The sequence below is a fragment of the Camelus ferus genome, chromosome 2, assembly GCF_009834535.1.
Source record: "Camelus ferus isolate YT-003-E chromosome 2, BCGSAC_Cfer_1.0, whole genome shotgun sequence".
NCBI classification, from domain to species: Eukaryota; Metazoa; Chordata; class Mammalia; order Artiodactyla; family Camelidae; genus Camelus; species Camelus ferus.
The window spans coordinates 101482028-101500533 of NC_045697.1; the positions used below are offsets into that span (position 1 = coordinate 101482028).

Consider the following 18506-nt stretch of genomic DNA (forward strand, 5'->3'; position numbering starts at 1 on the left):
AGTCAGCGGCTGTGCACTAGGGCGATGCCGTGCGTCACTCACACCTGGAGAACAGAGGCCAAGTCATCTCTGCAGAAAATGAGAGGGGTCATCAACACCCAGACATGTCCCGCCAATGTCACGATGCTTCTAAGTCTCCCCTGGACCAACAAGCTACCCCAGAGGAGACAGAGAAGGAGGAGAGGGAGCAGCGGTACCTTCAACTGGGTGAGTTTTAAACCAGGATGGACTCGGTTTAGAAGACTGGCTGGGACTATGAAAACTAAAAGTTTTCTGTTTCTGCGTACAAATGGGTGCTCATAAGTTAATTTTATTGTAGAAAAATTATGTTCTACTTTTTATACTTGAGATTTAAAGACTCTGCTGACTTTTAAAAATATATCCTTTATACCTCACATTTTTAATGCATTTTTCAAGTACATAGATTCCTCTGGAATAGCATCTATGAATCCAGAGTAAGAATATTTGCCCTAAGGGATCTGGTTTTTAAAATCTGGTTGTATGAAGAATCTTTTCAACTGAAAAGATGCTGCTAATATGTATAATTTTCCACTAATGTATTATTTGAAATTCTGTTTTCATAAAGAGTGTCTGTACGTTACAGCACAATAGCTCACATGATTATGTTTAGTAAATGCCAGAAAAAGAACAGAATCATAAATGGAGAAATTATAGACCATCACTGGGTAAAGATAGCTGTATTCAAGGAGTAGAGGTGACAGTATTATGCCACTTCACTTTGAGAAATATAAAGCTTTTCATTTTAATAGAAGCCTTCAAAATGAAAACATCTGAGTTGTTTTTCTTCCTCCTTATTTTCCAGCAAGTACTTTATTACCTAAGAATGTCACCAGTGGCATACAACAAAGGAGAAACTTACATACCAGACATATTTGTAGGGAAGGTTTGTGGTCAGCAGAGCCACTGATTGTAGCGATATTCCTGAATATTTTGTCACATCTTGTTCAGCAATGTCTCTATCTTGCATTCCACTCTTCAACACCCAGATAGACCCTTCTCCCTCTGTTTTCAAAAACTTCGCTACATCCAGTCTTCCTGTCAATTGACCATCCTGGGTCCCTTCTTCATATAATCAAACTCTCTCATCTCCTAGTGACCTGATTTAGGCTGGAATAGACCAGCTTTGATCACCAGAGTAAGTCAGAAGAATTGCACCCAACTGTATCTCCCAATTAAACCTGTATCTCCAGAGACCCCACCCATCAAGGTTTCATTTGTTCATCAAGAGAAGATTTGTGCTTTGAAATCAGACAAATTAGGGCCCCATCATGGTGCTCCCATTCACCAGCTGTGTGACCTTTTGATGAGTGCCTTAAAATGTCTAAGTTGGCTTCTTTATCTGAAAAGTGGGGATAACATTACCTACCTCAAAGACAGAATGGTTGTGAGAATCCTTTGTGACACCATAAGTTCACGAGATGAGCTGGCATCCGCCTTGCACAATGTATCCACCCAATAGCCCCTTGCCAAGACTGAAGAAGGTGGACATGGAAGGGGAAAAAGTGGAGTTTCAACAGGACACCTTCTCATCTTTATATTTGAGGCTCGGTATTTCACTATCACCTACAAAATGAAATTTGTCGCAGAGGTATTGGTCAGCACCTGTGAACAGCAGCATCATTCCAAAGAAGCTAAAGGAGCTATAGTCTTTGGCATCTGAGAGGAGAATTTCCCACAAAGCTTGAAATAGAAACCTCCTGCAGAACCACTTCTAACTCCCAGTTTATCTTTACAACTGCCTCCCCTATTAAATTCCAACAAGCATTTAGTGAGCACCTACTATTCTGCCAAGAATTACATGAACTTCTGGGAACAAAAAGGTAAAGAAGGAAGGAAATTTGTTTACAGAGAGCACATCATTTAGTAGGTTTAGACTTGATTTTCCTAAACCTATTCTCTATTATTTATTTACTACTCAATTTAACATCACATTTATTGAGTGTCTCATACACACAGGGTGCAGGGATGTGGCAACTCAGGGAAGAGCATAAAATTTAGCTGAGAGAACAAAATAAGCATAAAGGACAAAACGAGGAGAGAGATTAATCTGACACGCCATGAAAATCAGACCAGAGAAGTCAAATCTAGTTGGAAGGATCAGAAAAATCCTCATGAAGGAGATGATGTTGGACATGTGAGGGATTTGGGGAAACATAATTGGCACAAATTCCACAGGGAGGCATTTCAGTGCAGAGACCAGGCCAGTCCACCTGATGAAAACAAAAATGCTCATCCTTCAGAGCAGGTCTCACCAACTCCCAGGGGACCATCCATTTAGCCGTCTTCCTTGCTTCCCCAGCACCAGGAACCTGCCTCAGTTGTATCACCTACTGCATTGGATTTGTTGACCCCTATGTCTCCTTCACCGGGTCGTAGGCTCCTCCTGAGAATAGAAACCATGCTTTATTTATTATTTATTTATTTAATATAACAGATATGAAGGTTCTAGAAAACTCTGAGCATCTGGAGCTTAGGGAATTTTACATTTATTTATTTTTAAATCAAGTTATATCCAACTTGAACCTCTCATCATATTTGCTGAAAAATCTGTTAGTTTTTAGGGTCCACTTCACCTCTTTTGGACCTTCTGCTTGGAAGGGGGTTTACTTCGTCCTGAGGTGTCTTCTGACCCCTGGTTTCCTCAAAGTCATCAGGAACCTTAGAGTCCCACGTAGCGCATGAAGGTGTCTTCTGACCCCTTTCTTCCCAAAGTCATCAGGAACCTTAAAGTCCCACGTAGCGCATGAAGATCATGGGAAGTCTTGGCCCCTCCATCCAGAGCCTTCCTCTGTCAGTGCTGTCTAAATGCTGCCCTCAGTTGAGTGTGGAACTTCTCTGAGAGGTGCCATGTTTGGGGTTCTTCAGAAAATATCTCAGTGGATCTGCTCTTTCTCCCTTGAAGAGTAACCTCTAAAGAAAAAAAAGGACAGTCACATCTACATTCCTGTCCTTTTCTCATTTCCTATCCTTTCTCCCTTCCTGGTTTTCCACTTCCCTCCCCTTTTCACAAAGGCTCTTTTATCACAGCCTCTCCTTTCTCCGGCAGCAATTATGCTTCCCTTTCTTGTAGCAATAATGCCAGAGAAGATAGAGAATGAATCGGAACTAGCATGAGGAGAAAATTCATCTGGGTTATTTGAAAAATATCCCACGTTACACAAATTGATGTATGAGTATGTACCTGTGCGTGCATGTATATGTGTGTGTGTGTGTGTGTGTGTGTGTAACCACTAACTTTTCCAAGACTTATGAAATTCCAGAGTAACTTTTCATGTACATTGGAGTATTAGTTTCTATAACATATTCCAGCAAAGTAACAGATATTTTTCTTTGTAAACAGAATGTGAGCTTTTCACGCAGAATGCACTGCAATATTCTCTAAGGTAAAAGCTGAGAAATCATTATAGATAGCTCAAAAGTGTTCTTCCTTTGAAACATAGCACTTATGGGCAAATAGGATCATTTGAAATCTTAGGAAAAGGCTGAGGACATTAATCAATGTGAAAAGACAACCAAAGACAACCATTTTATTTGGTCTAAGATGAAGTAACATTTTATAGGACTGAATTTCACTTTCATGAAAGTTATAATGAAAACAAATGAGTGACTCTTTTTATGCTTTCTATAATATAAAAATAAAATCCTCCCTGTCTGCATTAGCCTTTTCTGGTTTTGTAACCAAAAGCTCTAGCTGAGACTAGTCTCCAGTGTATTTTAAAACTTTGATAGACAGGGTACTCAGAGGTGAGTCAAAGCAGGAGGCAGGTGAATACTACTGTTTTAAAACTGCGAACATTTTATCAAGTTCTCCAAATACAAGATTAACTTGAACCACGTGGTCAGATTTCTTCTGATTTGAGAGGAGAAAAAGTGCTTTGGTGGGCTTTTGTAATGGTAAAGCCAAAAAGAATATTATTCTACAATGGGATGTTCAAAACAGTGAGGGAGCAACGGCTCTACACAACAATGAAAAAGGCGGCCCTCATTCTAGGCCCTACTACATCTTTGAAGACGATTATGTTTCCTGGAGGCAGGCTTTGAGCTGGAGGTTAGGAGTGGTGGATGAGACAGAAACTAGATCTCTCTTTTGCTGGACCTCAAAAGACTTGGAGGCAACTGAACTCCAGGCAGGAAGCCCAAGGTCAAAGGCACTTTTTGCTCAAGGATGCCAAGTGCCCCTTGCACTATGTTGGCAGCCCAAGTACCATCCCCTCTCCACCCTCTTCTGTCCCTACATCCCAGGTACCATGATGGAAGGACACGGTCTTTACGCTTTAGAAGAAATCCCAAGAAATTGCCTGTTCTTTGCTTGTTCTTCCTCCATTGTCACTCCTTTCTGTGCCCATCATTCACCTGTGAAGTGCAGTTAACACAACAGCAGGATCTCGGCTGAGCCTTGGTGACTTTGTCCCCTCCCAGGGTAGATCAGAAGGCAGAAACAATGTGGAGAAGCCATCCTGGAGCTGGAACGAGAAGATGATTGGTTGAAGGGACTCTCTAAACTGGAACAAACTGGTAGAACTTAAAAGCATTCTTTGGATCAAAAAAAAAAAAAAATACTGGACCTCCAAAAATCAGCTCCAACTCTTGTTTTTTTATTTTAATTTTTTATTGAAGTATAGTTGATTACAATATTATAGAATTTTCATGTGTACAACATAATGAGTCATTTTTAAAGGTTATACTCCATTTATAGTTATGATAAAATACTGGCTATATTCCTTATGTTGGAAAATATATCCTTGTAGCTTATTTTATACAAAACAGTTTGCACCTCTTAATCCTCTGCCCTTATACTACCCCACCCCACCCCCACTGGTCACCACTAGTGTGTTCTCTATAGCTGTGAGTCTGCTTCTTTTTTGTTATATTCACTAATTTGTTGTATTTTTCAGTTTCCATACACTTAATAATTTGTTGCAGGGAGGTGTGATCCCCAGAGGCTAGAGAAGCCACACATTTGGGTGATAGTTACAAGGGACAGAGGTACCCTGGGCAGACATGAAATACTAGGAGTCCATGGTGTTGGTCGGCCTGATGGGTCCCCTCTCTGTACCTCTCATTTTTCTCTGCCAGAGAACCCACTGTCATTGCTGCTACTGGGATCTTGATCACCTCAGAGTGGACAGCTAGGAGTGGCAGGATGAAGAAAACTTGGGGGCCACTGCCATTCCGAACCAGTTTTGCCCTCTTCTGATCTGCGTCCTTCCCTGTGATCATTAATACATCTCAGCGACTTTCACTGTCTATGCTTCTTTTTGGAGCTTCCTCTTTCTCCTCCTACTTCCAATGACTTCCTGCATTCTCCTCAGTGCAAATTATAAAGGATAGCATCAGGCTGACTGAGGCAATTAATCTCTCTTCTATTAAGAAGAAAGCCTCTTGCTACTTCCTACGTTGCTGATGTATGGTTAGGCTGGCCTTCAATCAGGTGTCCACGCTTCTCTAGAGAGTCCAAAGGACAACCTAGCATCGTTTCTGAGAGCAAGGAACTGTGAGCTCACAATTTCAGCTTGACAGGGATATTGGGCATCAGGCCAGTAAAGATCTTTAATGAAACTAATGCACATTCAGATATGTAAGAAAACAGTTTGGGTGAAAAGATACACACATGCAGTGAAATTATGTTTCTGCTAAAGGTCATGAAATCAAAGAAAAAGGTTCAAGTACTTATCACCACTACAGGCCACGCTTATGCATGGGGTTAAGCCAGCCTGGCAACAAGAAAGTCAAGTCTCTTACTATTCAGGTCAGATTCCTAATATGTTATTCATTGTTGAGCTTTGTCTTTCTGAAATAAGGAAAAAACTGCCCAGATTCTGTTCTGCTTTTTATAATAAAGCATGCAGTTGTGGCTTTTATTAGTTCCAAAAGAGAAAGCGTACCATGTGAAAGAGTAAGTGTCCCTTGGTCATCTACATTCCAGGGAGACTGCAGTTTATTTAGCCAAGTATTGATCAAAGGCTAAATTTTTATGATGCACAAACCAATTTAAACTGTTCTTAAAATGAATAAAGAAGAAAAGTCATTTCTGCACTCACAACTACACTATTACATGGTTTTCAGCAATATCTGAATGGTTCTTTCTTTAAAATTCCCTTGGAACATAGCCATTTTTATACAACCTATAGGTAGATTTCTTTCTCTAGGAGTCCGAGGAATAAAAATAAAGTCAACTTTTGACTTCCTTCTATCAGTCAGACAAGACCCTCAATCAAAATGGCTTACTGGTGGAAGAGGCTCAGAATCAATGTGGCAGGGACCTATTTCTCCAAGCCCCTGGTTTCTGGCCACTGTATCCCTCCTCTCCTTGCAGGTGGAGCCATGTGACACCCTGGTGTCAGTTCAGCCAGTTCACAGTTCCAAAGTCCCCTGGTGGGAAGAGCCTGAGAACAGCCACACCACATGGAGGGGCCGGCTTCAGGACACACTTACTGTTCATTCCTCTCAGCTTGTGTCCAGTGCTCCTGATGGATTTTCCTGGTTTCTGAAACCCAGAACTAAAGACAGCTTTCTGGAAATAAGCTCTGTGACTTGGAAATTGAACTTTCAAAAGATTTCTCTCCCATTTTTGACATCAGTGTGTCTTCCCAGGACATCCAGGTCTACTTTCTGCTTACTGGGGTCATAGTTACAGCATGAGCAATGTAATGGAGCAGCGTGATATCGTGCGGACTCGTGCGATGTCTAAGGAGCCCATGGACCAAATCAGGGGCCAGCACACTGTGGCGTGGAGGCCAAATCTGCCCTAAAGCCTGTTTTTATAAAGCTTGCAGGCTAGGAGTGGTTTTTACTTTGTTGGGTTGTTTTATTAAAAAAAAAAGAGGAAGAAGAAGAATATGCAACAAAGACTATATGTGGCCCACAAAGCCTAAAATATTTCCTATTTGGCCCTTTACAGGAAAAGTTAGCCAATCTCTGAACTAAATTACCAAACAGAGCCAGAAAGTTGATGTAACCCATTGTCCTCTGCTGCTCCCTACTATTTAAAAGGCGATTAGGAGTTTGGGATTAATAGATACACATTACTGTATATAAAATAGATAAACAACAAGGACCTACTGTAGAGCACAGGGAACTATATTCAATTTCTTGTAATGAGAAGTAGTGGGAAATAAACTGAAAATATGTATATGTATGTATGTATATGTATAACTGAATTGCTTTGCTGTACACCTGAAACTAACATTGTAAATCAACTATACTTCAATAAAAAATAAGAATTAAAACAAAATAAAACAAAAAAGGAAACTGAATCTGTGGTCTCTTCTTATTGGGTATTTAATTTTTAAAAATTGCCAACTTGACAATTCTATGTCAGGCATAAGGATCTGTGTCCAATGGCTTCAGAAAATAAACCACATATGGGACAGCAGCTTCAATTGGAATCACTCTCTCATTAAGCTCCGATAATCCATTGATATTGTTCCCAAGGCCCATCAGTCTTCTCTCTGGTCAAACAGAAGAGCTTAATGAGGATAGGGGGAAGGTGGGGCAGTGGGAATTTGAGAATGTAATAAAAATTATTACCTCTCCCTTTCTGAAAGGTTTGACAGTAACACTCACCTCTACCACCCTTCCAGGTGTGTGGCGTTGCTTTACGTTTATTGTGGCATCATCTTGGTACAGAAGCTTCCTCTCGCCCAGCCAGAGCCTTCATTCCACGGATCTGGAAGCCAGTATGCAGACGTTGATGAGTATGCCTGTTCCAACCATACGTATGGAAACTAGGAAAGTAACCATAGAATGAATCACCAGTTGGCCCACATTGACCCACTGTGCAATAAACCCAAACCAAAGCTTTATTTATACTCCCTAACTTCAATCAATCCCTCCTGAGTAAGGGACCACTCTGGCATTTCTGGGTCCCCTGGCATTAATATTAGCTACAGCTCTTGTCAGTAATCCCACAAAGATCTGGGTGGTTCCTTCCTGCTGGGCACAGCCATTTTCCTGACAGATGGCTGCAGATCCTTCTTAGGGGACCACTAAGAAGATGAGCAGTGTTTGCCGCACTATCATAGGGTACATTATCATTTATGGGCTGTAGGGTGGTGAACCAGTAAGGAGCTATAACTTGTAATTAGAGTTTATCGGGTCACCTAGACTTTACTTTTGTTTTGGTGTCAGTTTATGCAGATCCAGGAGGATGAGAATAGGCCTGTATATTTCTTTCAGGGGAACCTCCTGTTCCATTAACCACTGTCAAATATCCTTGACATTCAAAACCTGTGATCATCGGTCCAGCCCTGCTGCTTATAATGGTAACCACATTTCACCTCTATTCTGAGTCCTGTCATTGTGCTGCCCCTTGTACCTTGCCACCTGGGACCCCATCACACCCAGAGGAATCAGGGGGCCCTTTTCTTTGGCTGCAGCTCCTACCATCAGAGGTCAGCCACTCTGACTCTTCTCAAGGTATTTCCTGATGAAGGTAGTGCCCTGCTGAAGGAAGTGTCCTTTAGTCTCTTGGGAGACATAAATAAGTGTTGATGAGTGATTTGCACATCATAAATATACCCCAGTGTTTCCTTCTCTTTACATCCATTTCCCTACACTGCCCCAAGAACTTTTTGGCATCATAGCTTAAGCATTGGCTACCCCCATACCCGTGTTTCTATTAAACGTTCTGAGCTGCTCAAGGGAGCATATTGAACCCAGAATCTCTGGCAAGTGCACCCAATGCAAAATCATCAACCTGATCCAAATTAAGCTTCTCCCTTCTTGGTCTGACACCCTTGGAATCCATTCCCACACAGACTGCAAGTTTTTGCCATCGCAAATGAGCAAAATCTTATGATTCTTTTTGTTGTATAAATCTTTTCCCTCCAGCTTGGACTGTGTTTGCCACCACAGCAGCATGCTGGGGTTTGATTCTAGCGAAGGCTCTGAAGGCAATGTTGGGGTGTACAGCTCGGGGAAGACTGGCTTCCCTGCTGACTGCACTCCCTCAGGTGAAGTCATCACAGAGCCTTCTGGCAAGAAAGGAGCAGCTTCATAAAATAGGAAACAAGTTTGCTTTCAAGGAATACTTGGTGGAATATGGGCTTTTAAGGTACTGAGAGACATAAGAATCCATCAAATTCCCTATTTCTTTCCTTGGTCCCATTCTTTCCCCCAAATGCCCTCTTGTTCACAGAAGAGATGTGAAGTCTATGAATCCACCCTACATTGCAGTTCAGAAACTCAGAGGGTCTGGCTCTGTTTCTGTCTTTCTATCTTCTCTGAGAGTCCTACAGGCAGCCATGGAAGTTCTCTGGTTCTGACCATACCTTAAGCAGAACACTTTAAATCTCCTTTTATCACTTCTTTTAAGTTCTATGGAACTGATAGAAAAACCCACCCCACATCCCCAGAACAGTCCTTACATTCTTTTTCTTCCCATAATGAAGAATCTCTTATTCTACACAACCCCGGATGATATTAACTCTAAGTTAGTACATCACCAGTATGCAGCTGGTGTCTATCTTATGATACTAGCAGAAGCTTAGCTGCCTTTATTTCCAACCGGTGAGTTAACCAATCTCAAAATCTCATTTCTTTGAGAGTCTGTTGCTTACGATCACTATAGTCAGTAATTGCCCTGTGAGGGTTCAATTATAGAGAACAAAACCTACTCTAGATGGTGTCAGCAGAAAGGAATTTGTTTTATGGGATATTAAATGGCTTATAATAATGTTTATCAACTGAAGAGAATTTAGTCTGATCTTGCAGAAAAAAATTGTATTTTGTGGCCAGAAAAAAAAAAACCACTCAAGTCATGATGCAGAATTACTATTGCCCTGCCCATAATCAGGAAGCTGCCTGATGAAGCAAGAAGTCATGATGACAGCTGCTAGCTCAAGATCAAATCACTTCCACTTCAATCCGCACCAGCAAAAATAGGAGCCTCACGCTATGTTCCCTCCACTCTTATTTCAGTTCTGGATTTTAGTCTTCTGTAAAGGCAGCTGGTTGGCAGAACATAAATCACATCTAGAAATGTGGGAAGTGTAGATTTTAGCTCACCAGCTTCTGCAGGATAGGAAACCACACTAGCAGGAGGTGGGAATTGATCTTGAGCAAGCCAGTCTGCAGTAGCCATCACAGTACTTTTCCCAGGGGGGGGCTTCCGGTGATTGGAACTCTGCTACCTGCTGCCGGGGTTTCCTCATGCCAACCTGCCTGTCTTTCCACATCTCTGTACACTGACTGCTCCGAGATCATTCATCTCCAGCTATTAGACAAATACCTCCCCCAATTATTTGGTATTAAAACTCCTCCTTGGGGTGTGGAGAAAGGGGAACCCTTCTACACTGTTGGTGGGAGTGTAAATTTGTGCAGCCATTATGGAAAATAGTATAGAGATTCCTTAAAAAGCTAAAAATAGATTTGCCATATAATCCAGCAATCCCACTCCTGGGCATGTATCTGGAGAAAATGCTAATTTGAAAAGATACATGCATCCCAGTGTTCACAGCGGCACTATTTACAACAGCCAAGACATGGAAGCAACCTAAATGTCCATCAGCAGATGACTGGATAAAGAAGACGTGGGTGTGTGTGTATATGCATTAAATCTCATTATACACACACACACAGAAAGAAGTATCACTCAGCCATAAAAAAGAATGAAATAATGCAGCAACATGGATGGACCTAGAGATTACCATACTAAGTGAAGTAAGTCAGACAGAGAAAGACAAATATCAGATAATATCACTTATATGTGGAATCTAAAAAATGATACAAATGAACTTATTTACAAAACACAAACAGACCCACAGACATAGAAAACAAACTTACGGTTACGGGAGGAGGAGGAGGGATAAATTAGGAGTTTGGAATTAGCAGATACACATTACTGTATATAAAAATAGATAAACAAAAAGGTCCTACTGTATACCACAGGGAACTGCATTCAGTATCTCGTAATAACCTATACTGGAAAATAATATGAAAAATAATATATATATGCATGTATAACTGAATCACTATGCTGTATACCAGAAACTAACACTGTAAATAAACTATACTTCAGTTTAAAAAAAGAACCTCCTCCTGGACTATTGTTATCTGCTTCTCCTTGTCATCCTCTTCACATGCAGTTTTTTGCCTACTAGTTGACCTTTTGCTACCCCCTACTGCTGTCTTCTTTATTATGCCTACTGAATAGAAGTACCTATGACTCTACCAACCTATCCAATTCCAATGCAGTAAACTTGGACATGTTGCATCAAATCTCATTATGTATTAATAAAGACTCTTTAATGGCATCATTCTAGATAACGATTCCAAATTTTCAAAGAAGCCCATATCATCTCTTACAAACTCACTAACAATGATATTAATATTTATCAAGTTCATATCTAGGAACTAAATAATATCTTACATATTCCTTTTAAATCAAGCACACATATAAGACAGCATACTTTTTTTTCTGATTCAAATATTTCCTCTTGTTCCCCAAGACCATTAATTATGCTGATCAGTCATCCTCAGGTAACCAGATTTACCCTAATGAGCACATCTCTTTTCTTCAAAACTCCTTGACTTCAGAGATTTTATGTTTGAACTTAAGATTTTTCTGAAGAATCTAGTACCAAATGAAGTATGTAGCTTCCTTTTGCACATAATTATATTTCATAAAGATTTTTTATGTCAGTGAATCACACAAAGATCACTTTGACCCTCACTACCCCATGACCTTTGTATATTAGTCATAGCAGAATTTAAATGGAGTTCATTGAAAATGGTAGCTTTGCCCAACTGTGTTGAATCTTCCTAGTAACTGTCCTATTACAGAATTTTATTCTTGATCTTTTGCATAGTTTGTATCAGGTTGAATATAGTATGAGGAGGGAACTCTGTTTTATTTCTATACGAGATTTTTGTTGAATTATTACTCGTGCCACTGATAAAGTAAACATTTAGTTCTAAAACGGCCATTTTATGTTTTTTTGGATATTACATATCCAGCATATAGTTCCAAGGTTTCTATCTTTGATGAGTTTAGGAAATTAGTTTTGTGTAAATGTGTCTGACACGTCTGATTCTAAAAATAGATTTTGGATTGCCCCCAGGGTAGCCTTCTGAAATTACATAATTTCCACAAGTTATTAATATCACTCAGAATGTTTCTTTCCATGACGTTTCTGAAATCAACACATTGTCTCCCCAGTATCACCGCCATCCGTAAGTCATTCTTGTTTCTTTTATGGGGATCCTAACCAGGGAGGCGTTAACTAACTTTGTCTCCTTGACCAGGAGTAATAGGAAACATGGGCCCCTCACATAGCCTGACTCCTGAGCCCACCCCATGTACTTTCAAACCTTTAAAAAATAGACACTGCTATTTGTTCTGATCTCTTTTTAAAATTGTTGCCACGTTCTTCTTCAATGCGGAAGCAAACCACGTGGCGAACACTACATCCCGCGGGGTTTCCCAGGCGCGCGCACGGTTAACAACGTGCAGCACAGCAGGCAGAATCGATGGCTTCGGGTGTCTGCGCCTTGTCTTCCTGATGGATGGATTATTGCCGCTGGGCTAATTATGCAGCAATTTATATCGACTGTCTAGAGCGGCAGTGGTGAATCTTAGTGACTAAACTTGCCCTACTAAGATTTGCTTCTTCTTGGGCTGTACAGACTCAGGATGTTCAAATACCTTGTGGACGTTCATATTTTTGACGTGTCCATAATTGCACGTGGTTTAAACAAACCAGAGAAGGAACTTAGCTTTCTTAGCACTCACATACAACTTTAAAATGTGACTTATAGACTAAGGTGGAAGTGACATAATCTTTTCTTACCAATTTTCAGTTGCTATTATAATTTTTCCTTTTAAAATAGAAGTGAGTGCAGAGATTCTCCGTGCACTTAATTTTATATATGAGCAAGCTGGGGCAGCCAATGTCATTGTGTTTATAGCATTGACTTAATATCAAAGAGGCCTTAAGCCTTTTTTCTTCCCCCACATTAAAACATTAAACTAGATGGAGCCCCATGGCTCTAATTATTTTACATTTAACAGTCAATTTTTGAATGATTTCTCAGTTTTGAAGAATATGTGTTTTCAGTTGGAGGAGGAAGAAAATTTTCACACATGAGGCTAATGTTGTTTATGACTATGGTTCACCAGTAACTGGATTGTGGTCTTTGTGTGTGTGTGTGTGTGTGTGTGTTCAAATTGCTAGCTAAGAGCCACTGATGTTTTGAGGACAAGTACAATAGTTTTCTAAACGGAAAACATTACAAAAGACTATTGACTGGCAAGTTGTAGGTGACTTCAGCTGCTCTTTGAATCACTGAAAATAGGCAATGCTTCATTTGCTCTTTACCTAAAATAAATGAAGTTCTTCCGACTCATGAACATGGCAATAAAAGGTCAAAATCTTTTATTCTCATCTCAGGAGCAATGTCTCTAAAAGACACCGTGCCCTATGCCTCTGCTGAGCAAAACAGCTAAAGGACTGGCAATTTTTAATTATAGAATACAAGGCTTTTCTAACAATCTTATGACTTTGGGACATGAAAAAACCAGTTCACTAACCAGACGCAAAAACTGAAGAAACCTGAGTGAAAATGTCAATTTAAATGTTACATAGGAATTCATTTAACAGTGTCTGAATAAAAGAAAATGAGTTGTATGTCTTTTTCAAAAAAAAAACTTTTAATATCTTAATTTTCTTTGCTTTCCTTGTTTATGTTTTACTTGTCTAAATATATACATGTGCACTTCTTTTTGTTACACTACTGAAATTGCTATTGGAATGGCCTGTGGTTTTGATAAAGTAATATAAGATTTAAGTATGAAATTTTGATTACAGTAATAGAATAGGTAGCTCATAGAGAAAGAAAGATAAAATGTTTTTACCCATTTGGTCACTGCTGGTGGCCGTGAATTCCAGGATGATCTAACAGGTAAGGAAAAGTATCCCACCACTGAATTACTTTATGTTACTTTCAAATATTCTTTTTTCTAATTACAAAATTGTTAACACTCATCTAATAAATTCTTAAAAAGCATTTTAATTAAAAACATCTATTGTAACCTACTCAGTGGTATTCACTATTAATACTTTGGTGAATTTTACCCCAATATTCACCACAATCTGTGAAGCCAAAGCCTAACCCAGAGCAAGACCCTACCTCTTTTTAATTCTGTGAAGGCTGAGAGAGGTTTGGAAGCTGCAGAAAACTCTGAAACTGGCAGAGATTGGTTCATGAGGCTTAGAAGAAGCCGTCTCTGTAACAGAAAAGTACAAAATAAAGCAGCAAGTGCTGATGTAGAAACTGCAGCAAGTTATCCAGAAGGTCTAGCTCAGATCACTAGTAAAAGTGTCTACAGTAAACAACAGATTTTCAATGTAGATGAAACAGCCTTCTATTGGAAGAAGATGCCGTCTAAGACTTTCATAGCTAGAGAGGAGAAGTCAATGCCTGGCTTCAAATCCTCAAAGGACAGCCTGACTCTCTTGTCAGAGTCTAATACAGCTGATGACTTTAAATTAAAGTCAGTGCTCATTGACCATTCCAAAAATCTTAGGGCCCTTAAGGATTATGCTAAAGCTACTCTGCCTGTGCTCTATCAATGGAACAATAAAGCCTGGATGACAGCACATCTTTTTATAACATATTTACAGACTATTTAAGCCTACTGTTTTGAGATCTACTGCTCAGAAAAAAGATTCTTTTCAGAATATTATTATTCATTGATAATATGCACCTGGTCACCCAAGAGCTCTGATGAAGATGTATAAGGAGATTAATATTGTTTTCATGTCTGCTAATACAACATCCATCCTACAGCCCACAGGTCAAGAAGTCATTTTGACTTTCAAGTCTTACTATTTAAGAAACACATTTTGTAAGGCTCTAGCTGCCATAGATAGTGATTCCTCTGATGGATCTGGACAAAGTAAATTGAAAACCTCCTGGAAAGGACTAACCCTTCTAGATGCCATTAAGGACATTCATAATTCATGGGAAGAAGTCAAAATATGAACATTAACGGGAATTTGGAAGAAGTAATTCCAATCCTCACAGATGACTTTGAGGGATTCAGGACTTCAGTGGAGGAAGCAACTGCAGATGTGGTGGAGACAGAGAGAGAACGAGAACTAGAAGTGGAGCCTGAAGATGTTTCTAAATTGCTGTAACCTCATGACCAAACTTTACTGGATGAAGAGTTGCTACTTATAGACATGCGAAGAAAGTGGTTTCCTGAGATGGAATCCAGTCAAATGATGCGAAGGCTGTTGAAATGACAACAAAGGATTTAGAATATTACATAAACTTAATTGATAAAGCAGCAAAGGACTTTGAGAGGACTGGCTCCAATTTTGAAAGCAGTTCTACTTGTGGGTAAAATATTATCAAATAGCACCACATCCTACAGAGAAATTGTTCATGAAAGGAAGAGGCGATTGATGTGGCAAATTTCACTGTTGTCTTATTTTAAGAAATTGCCACAGCCACCCCAGCCTTCAGCAACCGCCATCCTGATCAGTCAGCAGCCATCAACACTGAGGCAAATCCTCCACCAGCAAAAAGATTACAACTTGCTGAAGGCTTAGATCATGGTTGGCATTTTTTAGCAATGAAGTATTTTTAATTAAAGTGTGTATGTTGTTTTTTAGACATAATGCTCTTGCATAGTTAATAGGCTACAGTATAGCACAAATATAACTTTTATATGCACTTGGAAACCAAAAAATTCACGTAAGTCACCTTACTGTCTCCTATTGAGATATTCATTTTATTGCAGTGGCCTGGAACTGAGCCTGCAATATCTCTGAGGTAAGCCTGTAGTCAACTATGCAAGAAATCTTTGTCGTAAGTACCAATTAATCCATCAAAACAAGTTAAAATAGCGGTGCAAACTGTTTGTTATGCTTGCTCAAAAGATGCAGCAGCGTCTCTTGGTAAATATGCTTCTTTTATGTATGATACTTTTTTAAGGAAATATGTTAAGGAGGAGGCAACAAAAATGTGATAAAAATTGGAGTGTGTTCCTTATGTGATAGATAATATTGAATGTTTGCCACTTATTTATGAATATCTTATCCAGTAAATCTTTAATTAATTCTTTATCTGTGAAAAAAAAAGGAACATAGCAATCTCAGCAGGCCAGAAATATACAGCTACTAAGAACAAGACAGCAATTTGTAGAATCAGACCTAACCTGATGATTCTTGGGCAGAGTCTGTTATTAAAAAGCTACAGACCACATTTATACACAGTCATATCAGTGTCCTGCACTAGCTCCCTTAACCAAACACATCCTGAAGTTGTGGGAACTTTTCTGGCTATTTTTCACATAGAAAGGAAATTTTCCCCATGTAACCCTGCACTAATGTTTACTGTGCTGAATGGTATTACTCATTAGGAAGGACGATGGGAGGCTTCCTTCTACTTGGAGCTTCAAGGTAGGTCATAAGATAAGACTTTCTGTAAAATCTGTCATTGGATGGCTCCTGAAATAAAAGCTTTTAAGCAGCACCAGTCAGTCCTTGGCTAGATTCTATAGGCTTCCCTATTGTTCTTCCCTCGGGCGTGAACCAGTTGTGGCTTGCTCCTTGCCTGCCTTGAATCATGGCAGGTGTCAAGAATCACCTTCAACTGCTCACATGGAAGATGCTTATAGCAGGGAATACACTTTGTGAGTACTTTTTAAAAAATATTTTGAAGGTCTTTACCTAGGATAACAATCACTGCCCATCCAGGAAGCCCAGCTGTCTGATCTCTTTCTCAAGTACCACAGAAACTATATGAAGTCTTCTACGATGTTAAGATCAGCTAATTTACAAAGAAGCAGCTCAATTTTACATGTTATAAAACCACCCATCAAAAGCCACCTATTTTCATAACTTCCAAAATCTAGAAATTTCTCAGGATATGTTTTTTATGTTTGGTAACAAAAACATACTAGATCAATTGACACTAAATAATAATCAATGGCAAATCCCTCAACTTCCTGAACACAGCATTTCTAAATCCATCATTCTCCCAATACTAAACATATCCTACTAACACTGGATCAGTTAGAAGCAAGTTTTTTTTAATTTGAAGTATTGTTAGTTTACAATGTTGTGTTAATTTCAGGTGTACAGCATAGTGATTCATTTATATACAGATATATGTAAAGGAATATATATGTATTCCTTTTCATATTCTTTTTCATTATAGATTACAAGGTATTGAATATAGTTCCCTGTGCTATACAGTAGGACCTTACTCTTTATCTATTTTATGTATAATAGTGTGTATCTCCTAATCCCAAACTCCCACTTTATCCCTCCACCTCCCTCCCCTCTAGTAACCATAAGTTTGTTTTCTATGTCTGTGAGTCTGTTTCTGTTTTGTTAATAAGTTCATTTGTGTCATTTTTTAAGATTCCACATATAAGTGATATCATATGGTATTTTTCTTTCTCTTTCTGACTTCATTTAATATGACAATCTCCACGTTCATCCATGTTACTGCAAATAGCATTATTTCATTCTTTTTTATGGCTGAGTAGTATTCCATTTTATATATACACACAAACCCCACATCTTCTTTATCTTCTCAGCTGTTGATTGACATTTAGGCTGCTTCCACATCCTGGCTACTGTAAATAATGCTTCTGTGAAGCAAGTTCTTTTGTTCAGTAATAAATCAGAATGAACAGTTAACCCAAAACAACTTTAGGAGGGCTGCATTCCCTCAGTCCCTAACTCTCAGCCATAGGCATGAAGGGAACAGAGCTCGGCTGGCATCTTGAGCAAGTATTATAGAACAGTGCTTCTCAAATGTTAATGTGCATACAAATCACCTGGGATCTTGTTAAAATGTAGATTCTGATTCAGTAATTCTGGAGTGTAGTCTGAAATTCTAACAAGCTCTCAGGGCACACTGAGGCTGCTAGGCTGTGGACCACACCAAGGGGCAAAGTAGTTGGGTTCTTGAGTGGAGAAAACATCCCTCTAAGCATGACAATATCCAAATCAAGAATGCTTCCATTCTGTCAGTATATTATTTACAAGCAGTTTTGGAGCTAGAAGATCATTAAGGAGTGGGACTTTAGAATAAAAAGGTCAGAGGTTTTTGTAAGCCCCCGAATGATTCATTCCCAGTGCAGAGCTTTAAAACCACAAGCTCATTCCTTTTTTCACTTATTCATTCATGTACATGAAATATATTGAGTTTCTACTATGTGGCAGGCACTGGGCTAGATTCCAGAGTACAGTGTTGACCAGACAAAATCCTAGTTTTAAGAAACTCACCATTTCACCGAAAAATCATGTATTACAAGACAAAGGCAAACATCTATATTTGCACATAAGGAAGAATGAAAATACAAAGGAGAAAATGTTTCACTCTGCAAGATGGGATGAGGCAGACAGCTCAAGGAAGAGTTCCTAGTAAAAATCAATAATGATTTTTTTTGATAACTCAATTTGTTCTGGGTACTGATCTAAGCACTTCTGCTCTCACCATGACCCTTTTATGATTGGTGATCT

The 18506-nt window shown here is 39.3% G+C and overlaps 1 long non-coding RNA gene across 2 annotated transcripts in view; it reads right to left on the reverse strand.

Annotated features, from left to right (window-relative positions):
- Positions 1–201: 201 nt before the first annotated feature.
- Positions 202–18506, reverse strand: part of LOC106729929 — a 172061-nt gene continuing 153756 nt past the window's right edge. Inside the window, exons 1-5 of one of the 2 annotated variants that reach the window (XR_004313989.1) lie at positions 8407–10340; positions 7588–7748; positions 4375–4484; positions 2595–2931; positions 202–2404 (exon numbers count right to left, since the gene is read on the reverse strand). This is a non-coding gene — a long non-coding RNA (uncharacterized LOC106729929). Of the gene's footprint in view, positions 2405–2594; positions 2932–4374; positions 4485–7587; positions 7749–8406; positions 10341–18506 lie in introns of those variants that run through there. The other variant, XR_001366352.2, reaches the window with a different exon arrangement.